This window comes from Athene cunicularia, assembly GCF_003259725.1.
Source record: "Athene cunicularia isolate RWA chromosome 1 unlocalized genomic scaffold, athCun1 chr1_part2, whole genome shotgun sequence".
Classification (NCBI taxonomy): Eukaryota; Metazoa; Chordata; class Aves; order Strigiformes; family Strigidae; genus Athene; species Athene cunicularia.
The window spans coordinates 64,664,112-64,683,146 of NW_020799092.1; the positions used below are offsets into that span (position 1 = coordinate 64,664,112).

General features: G+C 38.1%; 1 protein-coding gene across 5 annotated transcripts in view; it reads right to left on the bottom strand.

Moving 5' to 3' along the window:
- FAM19A5 (family with sequence similarity 19 member A5, C-C motif chemokine like) overlaps nt 1-19,035 on the bottom strand; it is a 448,788-nt gene that overhangs the window by 260,313 nt on the left and 169,440 nt on the right. The window contains exon 2 of one of the 5 annotated variants that reach the window (XR_003400410.1): nt 18,184-18,204. The exons of the other annotated variants lie outside the window; for them this stretch is intronic. The gene's annotated coding sequence lies outside the window, so the exon portion shown is untranslated. The remainder of the gene's footprint in view (nt 1-18,183; nt 18,205-19,035) is intronic. 5 annotated transcript variants of the gene reach the window in all.

Genomic DNA, 19,035 nt, shown 5'->3' on the forward strand with positions numbered 1-19,035 from the left:
ACCCTCACTACAAGAAAGACATTGAGGTGCTGGAGTGTGTCCAAAGAACAGCAACAAAGTTTTGGGCCCCTCACTACAAAAAGGACATTGAATGACTCGAGCGTGTCCAGAGAAGGGCAACGGAGCTGGTGCAGGGTCTGGAGCACAGGTTGTATGAGGAGCGGCTGAGGGAACTGGGGGTGTTTAGTCTGGAGAAGAGGAGGCTGAGGGGAGACCTCATCGCCCTCTACAGCTACCTGAAAGGAGGGTGCAGAGAGCTGGGGATGAGTCTCTTTAACCAAGTAACAAGTGATAGGACAAGAAGGAATGGCCTCAAGTTGCACCAGGGAAAGTTTAGACAAGATGTCAGGAAGCATTTCTTTACAGAACGGGTTGTTAGGCATTGGAATGTGCTGCTCAGGGAGGTGGTGGAGTCCCCATCCCTGGAGGTGTTCAAGAGTTGGGTTGATTTAGCACTTAAGGATATGCTGTAGTGGGGAACTGTCAGTGCTAGGTTAACGGTTGGACTAGATGATCTTCAAGATCCTTTCCAACCTAGATGATTCTGTGTGATTCTATGAAGCTGGTGAAGAGTCCAGAGCACAAGTCCTATGAGGAGCAGCTGAGGGAACTGGGGTTATTTAGTCTGGAGAAAAGGAGGCTGAGCTGAGATCTTATTACTCTCTACAACTACCTGAAAGGAGGTTGTAGCGAGGTGGATGTTGGTCTCTTCTCCCAAGTAACAAGTGATAGGACAAGAGCAAATAGTCTCAAGTTGCACCGCTGAAGGTTTAGTTTGGATATTAGGAAAACTTTCTTCACCGAAAGGGTTATCAAGCATTGGAACAGGCTGCCCAGGGAAGTGTCTGAGTCACCACCCTTGGAGGTATTCAAAAGACATGTAGATGTGGCACTTGGGGACATGTCTTAGTGGTGGATTTGGCAGTGCTAGTTTAATGGTTGGATGTGATGGTCTTAAAGGTCTTTTCCAACCTAAATTATTCTATGGTTCTAAGACCATCATCTTTCCAGTTGTTTCTTTCTGTATCTCTTAAATCAATTTGTTATCTTTCATTAATGACTACTTTCACTCATGTCCTTAAATTACAGAAAATTCAGAGTTTCTGTCTCCTTTCATGAGCTGGAGAACTGCTGGCAATATGGGTCTTGAAATGCAGCACTTATCTAACGAACCTTGTAGTAATTGGTCCTTTTCTAATTAACACAAGTCGGCTGGCTAGCAAAATACTAAGACTGCATGCAAAGCCTTTGCATTGTGACAATTATGCTAATGTTCTATGATGCATTTTTCTTATTTACCTTTTAATTGTAGAGATACAGAACATAATCCTGTGAACATCCAAAACTGATGGCACTTATCAAACCACACAGTAGGCAATCTCCTTTCTGACTTCTAGCATTTTATCTTGCCAGTATTCTTTTGTTTTGTTTTGTTTTTTAAACATCTGTATCTAAAGACTCACAGGCGTGAGCAGCTCTAGAAAAGATCCTCTCTTCCAATACTTGGCTCTGTAATTTAAAAGATGTAGCCAGCATCCTCTCCCTACAGACATTCACTGAGACAAATGGTAAAGACTCTGTGAGTCATGGTACAGTGCAGGCTAAGTGCAGCCATTCTTCGTTCACTTATTTCATACATTCTGAGATCAGAAATGTAGTTGCCATCTGCACAGCATGCAGATTACATACAGATTTGCATCACACATACCTAGGAAGGCAGAATCACAAACTTACAACAACTGTCTATGTATGAACTTTGTAAAAGGTTGTAATGTTTGAGCGCAATGCTATATATAAACGCAGTGCCTAAAAATCAGTTCTCAGAAATGGAAACTCTCAGAAGAGTGATGATCACTCAGAATAATCTACCACTGAAGCTGTTAATTGTTAAGCGATGCATTCCTATTTTCACTCTCTGTGTCAGAATTTCAAAGCTCTGTTCCCCTGTTTCTCCATTTGTATTTTTTCAAATCTGTAATTTTTAGGGTTTACTTCCATTGCAGAGGTAAATCTAGCTGCTGCTCAACTTCACTGCCAGTGTTATCTGTACTCATCCAACAGTTCCTGGGCCAATGATAGTAAAATACCCAGTCCCAGCAGCCCATCCTAGGGTATAGGAAAAATTCTGCAGAAGGTTGGCTAAACAACATTAGTCCTATTTTTTTCCCTATAATTTCCTGTCCATGCCCAGAGAGGCTGATGAATTCCGAGAAGATTTTTGGAGGTAAAAACTAGTAGTTACAATTTTCAAAATGCTAAAGCCTAACATGAGTGCAGCACTAGTGTGGATGTCATACTTAAGCTTGCTTTAAAATGTGCTTAGCCTTGATATTTAAATTGCATGTGGCAGTGCAGACAGGTAACAGCCTCACCTGCCCTTAAACCATTTTTTACAATTTTCACATTAAAACACGTAGTAATTTTGCTGTGCTAGTAAAGGATTGTACCCTGCCTGCTCTTCCAGCAGGTACATCAGCCACAGCAGACTCAGCAGGTCAGAACATGGGGGGACATGCCCACCCTTCCAGATCACAACATTCCTTAATGCAAACCTGCCTTCAGTTTGACATTTTAAGCTAAAATGCTGGGGAAATTGCTGGCATAGTTGAAATACAGCACTGGTGCGATTGGTGTATGTTCTGCGCTGCCAGTTCTGCTGCAATGAACAGTAACTTCCAAAAAGAAACTTGTTAATAGCTGACAGCTATAACATTTTACAAGGCTGCAGCCTCATTTACTTTACCTTGTCTGTCAAAGCACATATTACCATGAAGGCTTAAGTGCAAGACCATCTCTCCTTCAGGTGGTCATGACATAGACAAATAGCCTTTTTAAAACCAGTCAGCAAGCGAATAAAGAAGCCTTTTTTTTTGGCAAAATGAACAAAGCATTATAGAAAATTAGTTTAAAACAACAAAAAGCCTACACGCTTAGCTAAGTTTATTAATTTTATACTTCAATGAAGCCTATGTTATATAGGCTTTCCTTTGAATTATGGCAATATAAATGCTTCAGTTTGAATTTCTGTAGAAAGTCTCTATCACTGGAGATTGTTTGCCCACTCCAAGGGACACCCCCTTTTCAGAAAGACCAATCCTCCCCAGATAAAGCAGAGCTCACTTTTTATATGCAGTAATGGCTACCATTACTGGACTCAGACATGAAGTCCTTCTTTTGTCTCAAAGTGGCTTTCCATCAAGGCTTGAGTGGTTCATTCCCTTTGACTGACATCTGAACTGCTGTAGCATTTACAGCCCGCAGTAGTAGCCCCTGTCCTAGCAGCAGAGCATGCAGCAACTACGTTTTCAGTCTCTTTCCATCCTTCATTTCCAGATATGCTGCTGGCACCACAGCTACACACCTACTTTCAGAACTAATAATCACTTTCAAATGTTCATACAGAAAGTTATTACAGCACCAACCATATTTCTAGTATTATAGTGACTTCTACTATTTTAAAAGCAACATCCTTCTGCCATTTAGCCAGAACATCCTTTCCATTTATTATGACTAGAAGGACAAATAATCACAACTTCAGTGTTCCTCAGACTGAAGGTTCCTAATCCATGAATAAAAGCCCTTCTGCAAAAGATTATAGATATGTATTGAAATAATTAACTACAAATTTTAGATAGATAGATAGATAGATAGATAGATAGATAGATAGATAGATAGATAGATCGATCTTTAGCCTGGGGTTGCTTTCATTTTTGCTGTGTTGAAATATGTGTAAAAGCTAATGTTTACTATTGTCAAAAAGCATTCTGCTCTTTCAGAAGATGAGAAGGCTTAAACCACTCCTGTTACTAATCTCCTGGGATAAAGTACTTTCAATAACAACTAAACTTGATTTAAAGACTTTGTACCTATGAATCTAAGACTGAAATTTCAGAAACGGAAAGAATGACATCAATGCACAAGTCTCCCTGAAACTGAAGAGCTAATCAGGAACACAAACCTCCTCAAATGCACCTAACTTTAAAACAACTCTCCACCTTAGCAGACTCATCATCATGTATGCTGCAGCAAATAAATCTTACCCACAATGGAAATGTAAAACCTGCCTCTTCACAACTGGGATAAACACCTGACATAACAGAGCCATCAAACACATGGATCCTGTGCATGCGCACAGATGCAGGGCAACAAATACTGATAAATGTCAGTAAATGTTACATTTAGGTAAACTGTGTAGGTCAAAGTGAACAAAGTCAACAGTACCAGAGTGAGCTCATATATGAAAGTGGTGGAAAACAGGACACGCAGTTAATGGAAGAACAGTTTCCACAAAACGTTTATTACATTTCTAATCACTCAACGTCTCACTCAGCAGAGAGTTACCAAATAACTCCAAAAGATAAGCTTGGGAACAAAAATTTAAAGCTTTGCCAGATACTAAAATCATGCATCTAACAGCGACACATTATTATTTCTCTCACATTCTCTCCCCAGATAACTCCTCCATGTTCCACAGGTAATAATTATTTGTCTCTTTTCATCCCACAAAGCTAAAAACATGAATACCTCCAGACTTGATAGCAGCTTCCACTGTCCCAGAGGTAAAAAAACCCTATCATCTTTTCTCAAACTGTATATTAAATTAAGATAATTAAATTAAACAGGGCAACTATTTTCATCATGTAGTCTTTTATTTCAGTTTTGAAGAAATGGTACCCAGGAACTGGTTTATTCTTCCAGCATCCCTAGCTTATAAAATTCACATGCACACACACATATCTGTCGAACCATATATAATGAATACTTAAAAATATATATTTACACATTATATGTATGTACATGCATATTTATATGTTTTACTTATATATGTATACGTAAATAATACATATTAATACATCTTCATAAAAACCTTGTCATACAAACCCATTAAAATATTTTCAGAGCTTACATTATCACACCTTGCAAACACACACTGGTTTAATTACAAAAGAAAAAATAAAAATCTTACAAATTTAGGACTGTGAAAAATAAAGGCCTCATCTCATCCATCTCCTTACTCTGGGGGAGGACGCCATATCCTTAGATTATTATTGATACAGATTTACCTCACATATTTTGAGCATCCAGAGACCCAGATGCCCTACAGTTTTTTCATGCATTTAGCTGTGTCATATATAAAGAGTTTTCTTGTCCCAAATCCTCAGTGTTATAAATTATGCTGAATATTTTTATTCTATTTATTATGATTTATGAAACAGAACCATCATTGTTCATAATAATCTGCATACATTAGAAGACAATTTTTTTTCAGTATTATTGACATATATACCACTCAACCTTCCTATTGAACACTAAAAAACCTTCTTTTGTCCTTATAATATGTGGTTCTGGTTATTGTTTGTCTCCTCTGGATGCCATCCAATTAATCTATTTCTTAAGCTAAATGCCCAAGACCAGGTAAAATACTTCTGTGACATCCCACAGCTCAGTAGCAATTTTCACGTGTTGCAGATGACATTCCTAACTGCATGTCCCAGGGCTGTTTGCCTTTTTTTATGTAAAAGAATCACATAATTAATTAATTTCAAGTTGTGGTCTTTTCTAATACCAAGATATATTTACACACTACTTCTACTTACACATTGATTTGTAATTTGTACATAAATATTTGATTCCTCATTTCTAAATTGTAACAGTTAGCATTTGTCTTTACTGAACTTCATCTTACTGATTTCAAAGCATTCCTCCAATTTATCAATCTCATTTTGAATCTGACACTAAGAAGTGCTTCGTACTCTTCCCATTTCCCTGCTATTCACGAAACTATAAAAATACATTCTATTTCAAAAAAAGGATCTTTTTACCATTCTCTAGTTGCATCTAAGTGGATCAAATGGAATATACAGTCCTCTAAATTTAAGTAATTTTATGATCATGGTTGAGTTCATGGAACGCAGTTTCTAAATATGGTAAAAATGTTGTAAATACTTAAAAAAATCCCAAAGAGAATTCAGTACAAAGGAAAAAAGCATTTGTAAAGAAGAAGAAAGAAAACTAATTCAGAAAGCATTGATTATTTCAAAGAAAATAAACAGCAATGACTTTCTACAACATGAGAACACACTGTAAATTAAAAATTTACAAATAATCCCTGATAAAGACAAAATGTGACAATAATTTAAAAAAACAAACATACAAAACCAAAACCACAAGATGTTTTCTTCACTGTATAGTTCCTTGAACATGAAGGAATACATACTGTCTACAGGAAATTCTATAAATCTATCACCAAATCTGCAATCAGATGTCAGAACAACCTCCAAAATAGATTTTTAGAGTTTGTATTCTCTTCAGATTTAAAAATAGATAATTAAAAACATATAGATGTGAACAGATCAGCACAAAATTTCTGAAAGATAAGCTTTTCCTGCTAAGGAAAAATAAATTTTAAAATAAATTAAGAAATGGTACATGATAATTTTGCACAGACTTGAGTTTCTTTCATAACTGTACAAAAGTGGAGGGATAGGAGATAGGGACAGGAGATAATTCATGAGGGACAACTGTCAACTGTATCATCTCCAAGAAAGAGAATGCTGATCCAGGAAGGTCAGCAGGAAAAAGCGGAAGTGTAACAACTGGAGAAAGACATTTAGCTGAATAAAAGAGTATGGTAAACGATTTTTGAACTGCACAGGGGAAGGATGGAGAAGTAGATCTAATACCAAAAGAATGCGTACATATAGCCCCAAAATGCTGCCTTCCCAGTGAGTACAGTATACCGCAATAAACATTCTTCCACTGTAAATCCTATTCAACACTTACAGAAAATGATAGTATCTTTGGTTCAAATCTCCCAAAACACCATTCAAACAGGATTCATTTACCTTTACTAAAGCTCCGAAAGGTAACTATAGTTTGTACCACTTTACAAATGGATCGACAGAGACAGTGTGACTTGCTCATAGCCTCACACAATGAATGGGGCAGGATGAAACTATTTCAAAACCCAACACTTTACCATCTATAATACCATCCTTCCTCTCCACTTTTCCAAGTATATTCTTAAGATTGGCACTAACAACACCTACAGCAGAAAATTCTTTTTTCATGGTGTGTCCTCAACTGTGCCACTAGATATGCAAACAGAGTAATACAATCCACCTCTTTTGGCATAAAAAATCTGCTGAGAAAATTCATTTATAGGTGCATAACCGAAGCTTGGCAGTATTGAAAATAGATGCATATATGTTCTGCCAGGTTTACTATGCATAAGCCAAATCCAAATACCCCAGCTCATATTCATGGCAAAACATAAGTTAACTCAATCAACGGTAGAATTAATTACTTAAGAACAGTTCATCAACACCGATCTTTGGCAGCTGCCTTCAAAAATCTCCTCCAATAGCAAATTTGCTTACCTGTTAAATTGAAGAGGAGGGTTCAAAGGTTTCTATGTTAAATATTTCAATTACTATAAATAATGCATTCTGTAACCACTGAAACAGTTCTAGAATTAACAGCTCAAGCATTTCACAAGAAGCAAAAAAATTCTTCCACTATGGGGAGCCGTAAAGCAGTTAATACATAGAAATATATCAACACAGAAAATCCTATCAGTATGAAGACGCAGTAGGTAAACTAACAAACAGACTTCGAGGAAAGTCAGGTCCTATATTTGATGGATCATTGATTCTTAATACTTCTTCATAAATCAGCACTTACTAATAAATGAGCAGTAAAGCTCCATCTATTGCCTTTAGAACTGGAAACTGGCACAATAGGCTGACACATGTTTACACCTACACAAACACATGGATTTTTCCACTGCCACCACGCACTGAGCAGGCTGCAGTGATCAGCTGTTTCTGGGAAAGGAGCTGGTACTGCAGTGCAGTGCAGCAAATGAAAGCTGCCACTTTCATGTTTTGAAGCTGTTGATTCTGAGGGTAAGAATGGATTGAGATATGCTGTGCACCTCTGTCAACCCAATCTGGGATTCTGGTACATTTTCCTAGGTCTCTGGATTAGAAAAAGGAAGGCAGGAAGGTGGGAGAAGTAGGCAGGCAAGAAGGGAGGAAGGAAGGGAGGAAGGAAAGAAGGGAGGGAGGGAAGGAGGAAGGAAGGAAGGAAGGAAGGAAGGAAGGAAGGAAGGAAGGAAGGAAGGAAGGAAGGAATAGAGTATAGACTCTAAATGGTAAAATATCACTTCTGTCTGCAGAGAGCACAACAGAATAATTCCAGAAGAATGTTTCTCCATATTAATTTATTCTTGGAAACTCAGACTGAGGGGACCACTGCTATTACCCAGTGCAGAACTAAAGCTAACTTAAGGACAGATTTCCTACTTCTTAAAATTTCTGAGATTTCAGTATTATTCCCATTTTGAAACATTTCAAACCAAAGCTACCTCTTTACGAACAATATACAGGAGCTACATAAGCATTGGAAAACTGGATAAAACAGCAATGTTCAAAGAAGATATGCACTTTGGCTTGAAAATCAACTTCAAGCCGTAAGTCAGTGCATAAAGGATATATTTTTAAAATACCAGTTTGTTCTTTGCACAATGCTACAATCAAATATTAAGATAGTATATCCTGTTCTACTTGTCTCTTGAGATATAATAAAAATGTATGTCACACCAACAGTCTTAAGGGTTAATGAGAATAATTTTTCCTGAACCTGGAAAAGTATTTCAGAACATTACTCTTAAGGAAAATAAAAGTGCTATTTGAAGAACCTGACAGAAAATCATTTATTGCCTGCCAGTCCACCAAAAGACTGACCCCCCAACTTGCGACTCTTTTCCTTTACAGATGAAATTCTTCTAAAAGAAGGGTTAGTCTGTCTCCCAACTTTTAACCTCTGCTCATTTGCTTTACCACTATATATGTACAATAACTTAAGGCTGAAAAATCAAATTTTAATGCACTATAACATGCACGCATCTCTGGCTGTTCCACAGGACACTCCATTGACCCACTGTTCACCCTTAAGTTCAGAGAAGTGCCATTCATCTCCTATTGCTGTCCTTACTCTTTGCCATCCTTTATTAGGGCTATTAAACAGAGCTATGATATGATTAAGTAATAAAGATAAAAACTGCGGATCTTACACAGAGAAGGAAGCTCATGGGGCATCAAGAGGCACACAAGCTGTGCTGCTGCATCTGAAGCTACAGCTTTTACCCAGCACTCTTTCCTTTTCCACACATCTGTAAACAGCAAGAGAACTTCTGCTAGTCAGCTCTTTGCGGATTACACACACACACACATCAAATCCTGATTCAGTAGCAACAGCCTGCACCTCACCCATCCCCAAATACTCACTCCCTTCAATGCTTCAGCACTGCTGAATTGTTATCCATCCTCTTTCATCCTGTACCTGTATCACTGACCTCGGTTCCTCCCTTTTTTGTACCTAAATCCATGTCCTATCAGCCACCCACACATCGCTGTTCTCACTTGCTATGTTCCTTTCAGAAAGATTTCAGTATTCTTTGCAGTTCCCACCTTCCATTTCATATTTCTTATGCTGCAGTAAGCCCTTACAGGCAGCTCTTACACCCAGGTTCCGCAGGAAATAAGCTGCTGCCATAAATTAAAACTACTCAGCTAATTGCAGGGTAAAGAGCTCGTATTTGGATGGAATGGTGAAACAGACCATGACACAAACTGGAACAAAAAATCCAAAATGTCTTGGAAATATAAACCTGGCTCTCCTATATTGCTTGAAGATGTATTTCCATCCTCACCAAAATTAATGTGGCTGACTATCCAGAACAGCTTTTAAAAATAAATTGTGGCCCAGTAATGACAACTTCTGTCATTCCTAGTAAAGGGCCACAAGCTGTGCCCCGAGCTAAGAGCAGCCAGCAGGCAGCACCCTGGGGCAAGGAAACACATAAAAATAAACCCAAGCATGTCCCAGGACTGAGGAAGTAGGGACTCCCACCAAGAACATCACACCCTGCCCAGCAAAGACCTCAGGATGGTGACTGTGCAGCTGTACCCACTGTGACTGGGAGAAGCCACCAACCAGAGGACCCAAAGAAGCCTGGAAAGTGAGCACAGTACCAGAGAAAAGACACTAGAGTGTGCTTTTCCTAAAACCATTTCTATAACCATTTTAAGGGTGTTGTCAATGAAATGTGTTTGTATTTTTGTAACTGGGCTAATAACTATTTCTTGCATTTTGCTTAGATACAAACATGCTTGTGAAGGTATCAATCAGATAAGTTCTCTATAAGTGGTATGTTCTTTTGACTGTAACATGATTGCATTTTGAACAAACTCCATTATGACAGGCAGCTAGAAGAGTTTTCATCTCATTGAATTTAGCAGGTAATGTGAAGTAGTGGTTGATATAAGAAGCACCATATGATGGCGTCTTTTCGTTATGTTTCCAGGAGACACATTTGAAAAAGAGGGAAAATGGAAAAACCACAATAGCATACAAGATTTTCCCAAAGTATGTGTCACAGCAGTTGTAGGATGGTAACACAGAAGGAAAAAACATACAATCTTAAAATGTAAGCAACAAAGGTTTCAGAAAAGGAATGTAAACTATTAAAATTTAGAAAATATGTTTACAAAGCTGCAGAAATTAACTGAGGTTCAGTTCTCAGGTTTCTCTGTCTTGACAACTGCTTGGGAAGAGGAATACATTTTGGTGAATTTGTCTGGCTGAAGAAAAAAACACAGGAAAGAAAAATTCCTAGATCGATCTAAGAAGAAAACATGAAGATATCCAAATTAGTGTTGTCTTTAATATATCCAGGTCTAAGTTCAAGCTCCATATATCTAAGGTGTCTTAAAAACGTCTTCTTTCTAAACTTCTAACAGTGTAGCAAATTATTGCTCGGTGTACTGATTTCAGTAGGAAGTGTCCTGATGCCTTCATGAGACAAAATGATCCTCCAGATTAAACCTTTATTTCAGGATAGTATGAGGGCTTCTTGGTCCTCACCTCTGCAAGCTCATCAGAAGACTAAAATAAAATCAGAAAAGTTGTAACTCCTTCTAAGGTTTGGCACTCATCAATTTTAACTTTGGATTTCCTGCAACGCTGAAGGTCAGGTATCAAAAATATCAATTGCTTGACACCCCATTGCCTCATATTTTTTGTAGCCTTTGTCACATAACCATGCCAGGGATGAAACGACTTTAAATCATGTTAGTATTACACACCTTCTCATACAGCTATTAATGACCATGAGGGGTGGCAGGCAATGGATAACTGGGTCCATAGTGAACAAATTATGGACTACCATGACCAAATGAGGATACTTACTTGTTTTAAGCCAGCAGGCAAGTTAGATCTAGACTTTATGAGCATATATGCCTCTCCCGTATACTATAAAGCAGATCTGCCAGTTTATAAGTGATAGGCAAACTGCTACGGAGTCTGTTGACTCTGGGTTATGGAAGGTCAGAAGGCTGCAAGGATACAAGATATCTGATGGACTTAAATTCATCCTGCAGTGACATCAAGGTGGTAGCAAGTATAAGTGCTTTATAACAAAGTATAATACTTTATAACCAAGTATAACCCTTATTAGGAAAATTATGGGAAACTAAGACAGTACCTGTGCTTTTGTACTGCCATATGGAGACTGTTCCACCAAAAATTAGGTGTGTCCCCTACCAAACAAACTTCAGGAAAGGAAAAAGCAATTTCACCTTCTACAGTGCAAATGATTTGCATCTCTACTTATTTTTTTTTCTTCCTTTCTTACTTAAAGTTCTTAATAAATTCTTTTGATTGGAGAACTCTGTCACCAACATTCATTCAGAATACAAGAAAGTTACTTACAGATATTTATGGTGCCAGACCAAATAAAGTGTTCCTTTAGGTTAATCTTAAAAAATAAAGGGGCTTCATAAGACCATTTTATGGAAACACATAAACTGTCAAAGTTCAGAGTTTTTCACACATGGGATTCTGGCTTGAACTCTTCTTTTATATTAAAATGAAAGTTAAGCAACAGAAATTACCTCCCCATAGTGAGTGGGGGTTTCCTGGCAGTCATAGACTATTGTTGAAGGCAGCAGTTACTGCCAGGGACAGCAACTGTACTATGCCAGTGCTGTGCTCAATTTTATCATTTTTACTTCATTGTGTTGCTTGTTTTCACACTTCTAAAGGTGTCTTTCTATGCCAGCTACTTTCATAATAAAAGCCTGACTGTGATCGAAATGTTGAGGCAATTTCTTCATGAATTGCCCACAGTGGGCACAGCTTGACATTTGATGCATTTTAGAGGTTGCACCAGAACCAAGAGAATACGTTTTGGGACTCAGCTTCCTATTTCATTTCCTCTACATGACAGGAAAAGAGGGGGGAAAAAAAAAAAAAAAAAAAAAAAAAAGACAGAAAGGCAAACACATTTACCCCAAAGAAAGTCACAAACTACAAATTTCAAAACTTTAAAGTACAGAAGCTCAAAATCTTCTCCTTACCTTCATTGCTTAACATATTTGATCTTACGTTTTTTAGATAGTGAGAGAAAGCAAGAATAAATTTTACAATTGCTGCTATTAACCCCAAACAACACGTTTTCTGTCATACAAGGAGGTATATCCTCATGTGGATTAAAAACATTAAGATAAGATAGCAGGCTGAGGTTCACAATGATATACAGAAGAGAAAACATTACCCAGCAGGTCATTATATGAATAGTATGGTCCAGAAATACCTGGGGCATACGATTCTAAAACAGTAAATACATCTTTTCAGTCCACAATCACAAGAAATATAAAAGACACACAGTGGAATGTGTGCCAAGTACTACGCAAAACCCTACAAGTTCTGCAATTTATCACATTAAAAACAACATATGCTTTATACAGTAACAAGAAACCAACTTTACCTTTCATTTGTAACATTTTTATTACACTTTTGTCCAATAATCCATCTGTGATCTTCCTAATGCTCTGACTACTAGAGTATTCTATCACATAATGCTTTACAAATTTGCCTTTTAAAATTGATTTATAATTCAGGAAGAGTTCTCAGAATCTCATTTAGAAAAAAAAAAAAAAAATCTATGAAACAAAAATGAAGGGGGAGAAGCTGGTAAGTTTTCTGGTTAGAATTTACTATATTTTAAAAAAATCAGGAAAAAGGCTGTAACAAAGGTAAATGAAACATATTTCAACTGTTTCATATATGTATTATATATGTATGCATGCATATATATATATAAAAATTATATACCTGCACACACTTAAACTGGTAAGAGATTAGTTAACTGAGTTCAATTACATTGTAAAACCAGAATCCATATAATAACTTTTGATTAAAAGACTAACTGTAAATTTACCTCTGCACATTCTTCCTTATGTTACCCAGTTGTGTTTCCATGGTTACTCAATTTTAGAAATCACTGAGTCTTAGTGGAACATAAATAATGAACGCATGTCTTTATCAATATATTTTATGAAAAGATCAACTGGACTAGATTTATGAGTAGTACAAAGTCATTTTTTCTTATTTTTTAAATGCTTAAATACTACATTAGACATACATATAAACAAGGCAAAAAAGTGGAGTAAATTAGAAATAAATACTATAATTAAAATTGAGTCTGAATTCTAATTCCAAATTTGAATAATAACTTTCTCAATTTCTTTTTAATGCACGTGAATATATATTAAAGATGTCTTCGCTGGTTTCTAGTACTGACATTAGAAAGAGAAAAGAGAGAGAGAAAGAAGCTTTTTTATGTTTGATACAAGCATGGCTTTGCAGTTTACAGAAAGTAATCCAACAAACTATTCTTGACTGAAACTTCATTTTAGAGGCAAGTTATTATTTCCATTCTGTTGCTAAACAGGTCACGATAAAAGTAGATTTGCTCAACTTCTTAGCTGAAATCTCTATGTTGTAGGTTGCACACAAATATCAAGCTACCTGTAAATTTGGGTTGTCATGATACAGAAAGTTCTTCTGAGCCACCATTTTCAAATCATTACTCATTTAAAAAATTCCTTCCATGATGAAGGGCGGTAGTGATAAAGAAAGAGGGAGAGATGACAGAATTACTTCTTCGAGTAGCTAAAAGAATGAGGTTGCTTCCTCTTCTCCTTTCCCAATGGTATCATTATCCATATCCCAATGGTATTATTTATATATTATTTTGAAGTCACAAAAAAATACCTTTTAAGTGTAGTCTTTCAATGTAAGACATCTACATTTTCCTTTTAAAGAGACAGGCTTATTTGCAACTCCAGTGACTGCAATTCACATATAATTCCCTCACCATGGTTACCAAAATAGATAAATAAGAAGAAAATTATTAATAACCGACTAGAAAAAAATAAATGAAGAAAAATATTTTTTTTTTTTCAGTATTATGACAGCAACTCAAATACTGGAAAAAATAGACCAAATGGCATACCACTATTAAAATATTATATATATCTATTTTACTAAGTCTTCTAATTTGCACACTCTCTCAAAGGTAATCTATTACCAGATCTTTCATATCTAACATGGTAACATTTAAGAACTAAAATAACATAATTTGTCAGTAGTTCAGCTATAGTTATAAAAAAGTGGTGGTGAAATCACAGAATCCTGGAATCACTGAAGAGTTTAGGTTGGAAGAGACCTTTGAAGATCACCTAGCCCAACCCCCTGCCATGGGCAGGGACACCTTCCACTAGCCCAGGTTGCTCACAGCCCCGTCCAGCCTGGCCTTGAACACTGCCAGGGAGGGGGCAGCCACAGCTTCTCTGGGCAACCTGTGCCAACATCTCACCACTCTCACAGTAAAAAATTTCTTCCTTGTGTCTAATCAAAACCTACCTTCTTTTTGCTTAAAACTATTGCCCTTTGTCCTGTCATTACAGGTCCTGGTAAAATGTCTCCCTCCACCTTTCTTATTAGCCCCTTTTAAGTATTGGAAGGCTGCAATAAGGTCTTCCCAGAGCCGCCTTTTTTCCACGCTAAACAATCCCAACTATCAGTCTTTCTTCACAGGGAAGGTGTTCCAGCCCTCTAACCATTTTTGTGGCCCTCTTCTGGACTCACTTTAATGGGTCCATTCTTTCCATGTTGGGGACCTCAGAGCTGGACACAGTGCTCCATATGGGGTCTCACTGGAATAAGGGGGGAGAATCCCCTCCCTTGACCTGCTGGCCACACTTCTCTTGATACAGCCCAGGATATGGATGGTTCTGGGCTGTGAGCTCACATTGGTGACTCATCTCCAATTCTGCATTCAACAGTGTCCCCATGTCCTTCTCCATGGGGATGCTTTCAATCCAGTCATCTCCCACTCTGTCTGGATATTAGGGATTGCCCCATGCCCATATGCAGGACCTTCCACTTGGACTTGTTGAACATCATGAGGTTTGCACAGGTGCACCTCTCAAGCCTGTCGAGGTCCCTCTGGATGGCAACTCTTCTCTCAAGCAAATGAACTGCATCATTCAGGTTGGTGTCATCTGCAAACCTGATGCAGTGCACTCCACCCCATTGACTATGTCATTGATATATTAAATAGCACTGGTCCCAGCACAGACTCTTAAGAGACACCACTTGCTACTCATTTCCATTTGAACACAGCTATTGACTACAACTCTTTGAACATGGCCATTCACTCTGTTGCTTATCCATCTAAGAGTCCAACTGCCAAACCCAAATCTCTCCAATTTAGCAGCAAGAAAGTTGGGGGGGACCATATCAAAGTTCTTAGAGAAGTCCAGGTAGATGACATCCATAGCTCTTCCCTTATCCAGATACAGTCACCGCACTGCAGAAACCACTAGGTTAGTCAGGCAGGATCTGCCTTTGGTGAAGCCAGGTTTCAACATGTCTTCCAGGAGGATATACTCCATGATCTTATCGTGCATGGAGAGGCTGACTGGTCAGTAGTTCCTAGGGTCCTTCTTTTTAAATATGGGTGTGATGTTTCCCTTTTTCCAGTCACTGAGGACTTTGCCTGACTGACACAACTTTTGAAATGTGATTAAGAGTGGCTTGGCAACTATACCAGGCAGTTGCCTCGGGACCTTGGGATGCATCCTGTTGGGTCCCATGGAGTTATGTATGTTCAAGGTGGTCTCAAACCTGATCTTCTACTTCATTCCCCCAGTCTCTGCCCTGAGGTTCAGAAGCTTGAGAGATGTGGAAAAAGAGATTACCACTGAAAACCAATGAAAAAAAAAAAATTCTAATACAAAAGCTCCTAAATTCCATTGACTGTCTACAAAATAACAGTACATATTACTCAGTCTTTTAAGAAAATAGGAATTGGTATCTTTTTAGCTACATAAGACTTTGATACAAAATTCTGAATAAAAATACCAAGAATGTACATAAAATCTCAGCCCCAGACTTCCCAAATAGCCCCAAAAATAAACATCCAGTCTGCTAAATCTATTCCAGATAAACTTTTATCACCCCCCTATCACCACATTCAGTTTGCAGTGCTTACTCACTCTCACTCTAGTCCCCAAAAGTTTTAATATATTTGCATAAAAATGTAACATACTCATACAGACTCAAAATACCACTGAATGAAATGTGTTAGGATTTTATCAACCTGAATCTGCCTCAAGGGTCAAACTTATGTCCTTCTATGTAAGAAAAAAATACTTACAGAAATCAGAAATAGCTGACTGGATCAAAAGTCAAATGGTACTTCAAGGATGAGGGGCTTTTTTCTTTGGTTGGTTTGGAGTCTTTTTTCTTTTCTTTTTTTTTTCCCCTCTCTCCTGTCAATGCTTGGTTTGCATTTCAATAAAAAAGCAATGTGAAATTTTATTTCATTAGTTCTCTTCAGAGATGTCAGGGCTCAAAATTGTTTATGAATCAGGATGCTCAGTCTTCAGCAGAGTGTTACTTCAGTGTGACAAGCAAGAGAGCCTCAGCAGCTTCCAAGGCAGCACTACACTTTAGAAGGATGTGTCTCGAAGGCCTTTCAGGATAACTTATTTCAGCACTATCAACTGACAAATAGTAGAATGAAATTAAGACTCTACTGTACTCTATGTAGGTTCATAAGTAGCATGAGGCTCCCACCACTGTGGTGGTTGAACCACAGAGCCACTGTTGTCTCCAGCGGCGGAGGAACTAACACCCACCACATGCAATGCACTGTCCCACCTCTCATCACCTATTAACATGCATCGGGAACAAAGGAAGGAAGAGAAGGAAAGATGACGAATCACAACAGCTACTGGACAAAACTAGTTCTGATCCACTGAACATGGTGCCAGTGCCCAGGTGCTGGCAGCAGGGGCTGCAGAATGGCCTCTGTGAAGAGAGGCCGGGGCTGCCCTGTGCTGGACACGGCCGGTTCCAGACGGTTCCAGTCAGCTCCAGTCAACCCACCAGAGTGTACAGCTGAGCCCCTCAGCCAAGACAGCAGAGCCTCTGGGAAAATGTATTTAAGAAAGGGCAAAACCACCAGAGACCAGTGAAGAGGGAGGAGAAAAAAGTGTGAGAAACAGCCCTGCAGCCACCAAGACCAGAGAAGAAGGAGGGAGAGGTGCTGCAGGCACCGGAGCAGAGATTCCCCTGCAGCCCCTGGAAAGGACCACGGCGAAGCAGATTGCTGCTAAGAAGCCCAGGGAGAAGCCCATGGTGGAAGTTATCCACACTGCAGCCTGTGGAGGACCCACATGCCAGAGCAGATGGATGTTCCCTGAAGAAAATGTGTCCCATAGAGATGCCATGTCGGAACAGGTTTATTCTAAAGGACTGCAGACTATGGGGAGGACCCACACTGGAGCAGGGGAAAAGTTGGAGGAAATAATCTTTCAGGAAGCTTTAGGATGGAAGATTTCAGCTTCTGATTTAAAAATATTTTTTTTTCTTTAAAAAACACCATGCTGCATGTGACTTCAAAACTTTCAGGAAAAATATATTAAGACAGTGAAAAAACAGCACATAAAGAAAAACACATGGGATATCTAAGTAACTTATTGAAGCAGCTGCCCTGTATTAGCTTTTAACAAGAAGGAAAAGCAGTAAGGAATTACAGGTTTTTGTAAAATGAACATGTTGGAAAGAGCTCATAGCACAGGAAAGGAAGAAAGTAAGAGCCATCAAGTTTAGCATACTGGGAAGGGAAAAAGAATTTTGCTTTCACACATGACTGACCAGACAAGGGAAAGTACATTAAGACTAGTTAATAGAAGATGAAATAAGGTGAGCTACAATTCCAACAGGGTACAAAAAGGAGTAAATTACAAGAAACCAGTAGCTTACCACAAACTTCAAGTGGTCCCTCTAGGAAAATCACATCAAGTATTTCATGTTAACAAAAACAAACAAACAAACAAAAAATCAGTTCAATGTAAACCTCAGGGTTTTTTTCAAAGCGGTTTTGATATTTTAGAAGGTCTGAGGGCCAAGATGTGCTGATGACAGATTCATTTTTCCATTGACTCATTCTTTGGTTTACTTTGCTTTAAATAATTTATATTTTAAATTACTTAAAGGGAGCTAATGACACATTTTATTCATCAGAAGCAGGGTTTTCTGAGGGGAGATATTTTTACAGCGTAGTTATTGAAATATTGGATGACTATTAAACCAAACAACTAAATCTATAAATTCAGAAGTAGAATACTTTGCTTGCTGCACAGACTCATATTTAAATGTCAGTGACACCATGACTTTCCAGGTCCCATTATAAGTCTATCCTTCTTCAAAATGCTTTGCAAGCACCACTCTTCTGCATCTGGACCTCTATTCTTGTCTTCTTCCCATATGTCTAAGATACCTGCAAGTACCAGTTTGGACATTATGCTTCTTCCATTATGTTCAGAGAATGAGTCTACCAGTGACAATTCCTGAGTATAGAACAGTGGGCAACAAAAATGTCCATCCTTTTGGGAAAGTGGCTTTGTTTTGTTTGTTTTTCTAAAGTAAAAATGAGGGGGAAAAAAATAGATGGGAAAAGATTGGAAAAGTTCCAAAACCACACATTTAAAAAAAAAATCTCTGTATAGTTTCAGTAATGTGAGTAGAAAATTACATTGGCTAACTGTGAGAAAACTTTGGCTTTAACATTTTTGATTTCAGAATAGAAGTGTTTTAAAGGTTATTTGAGCCCAA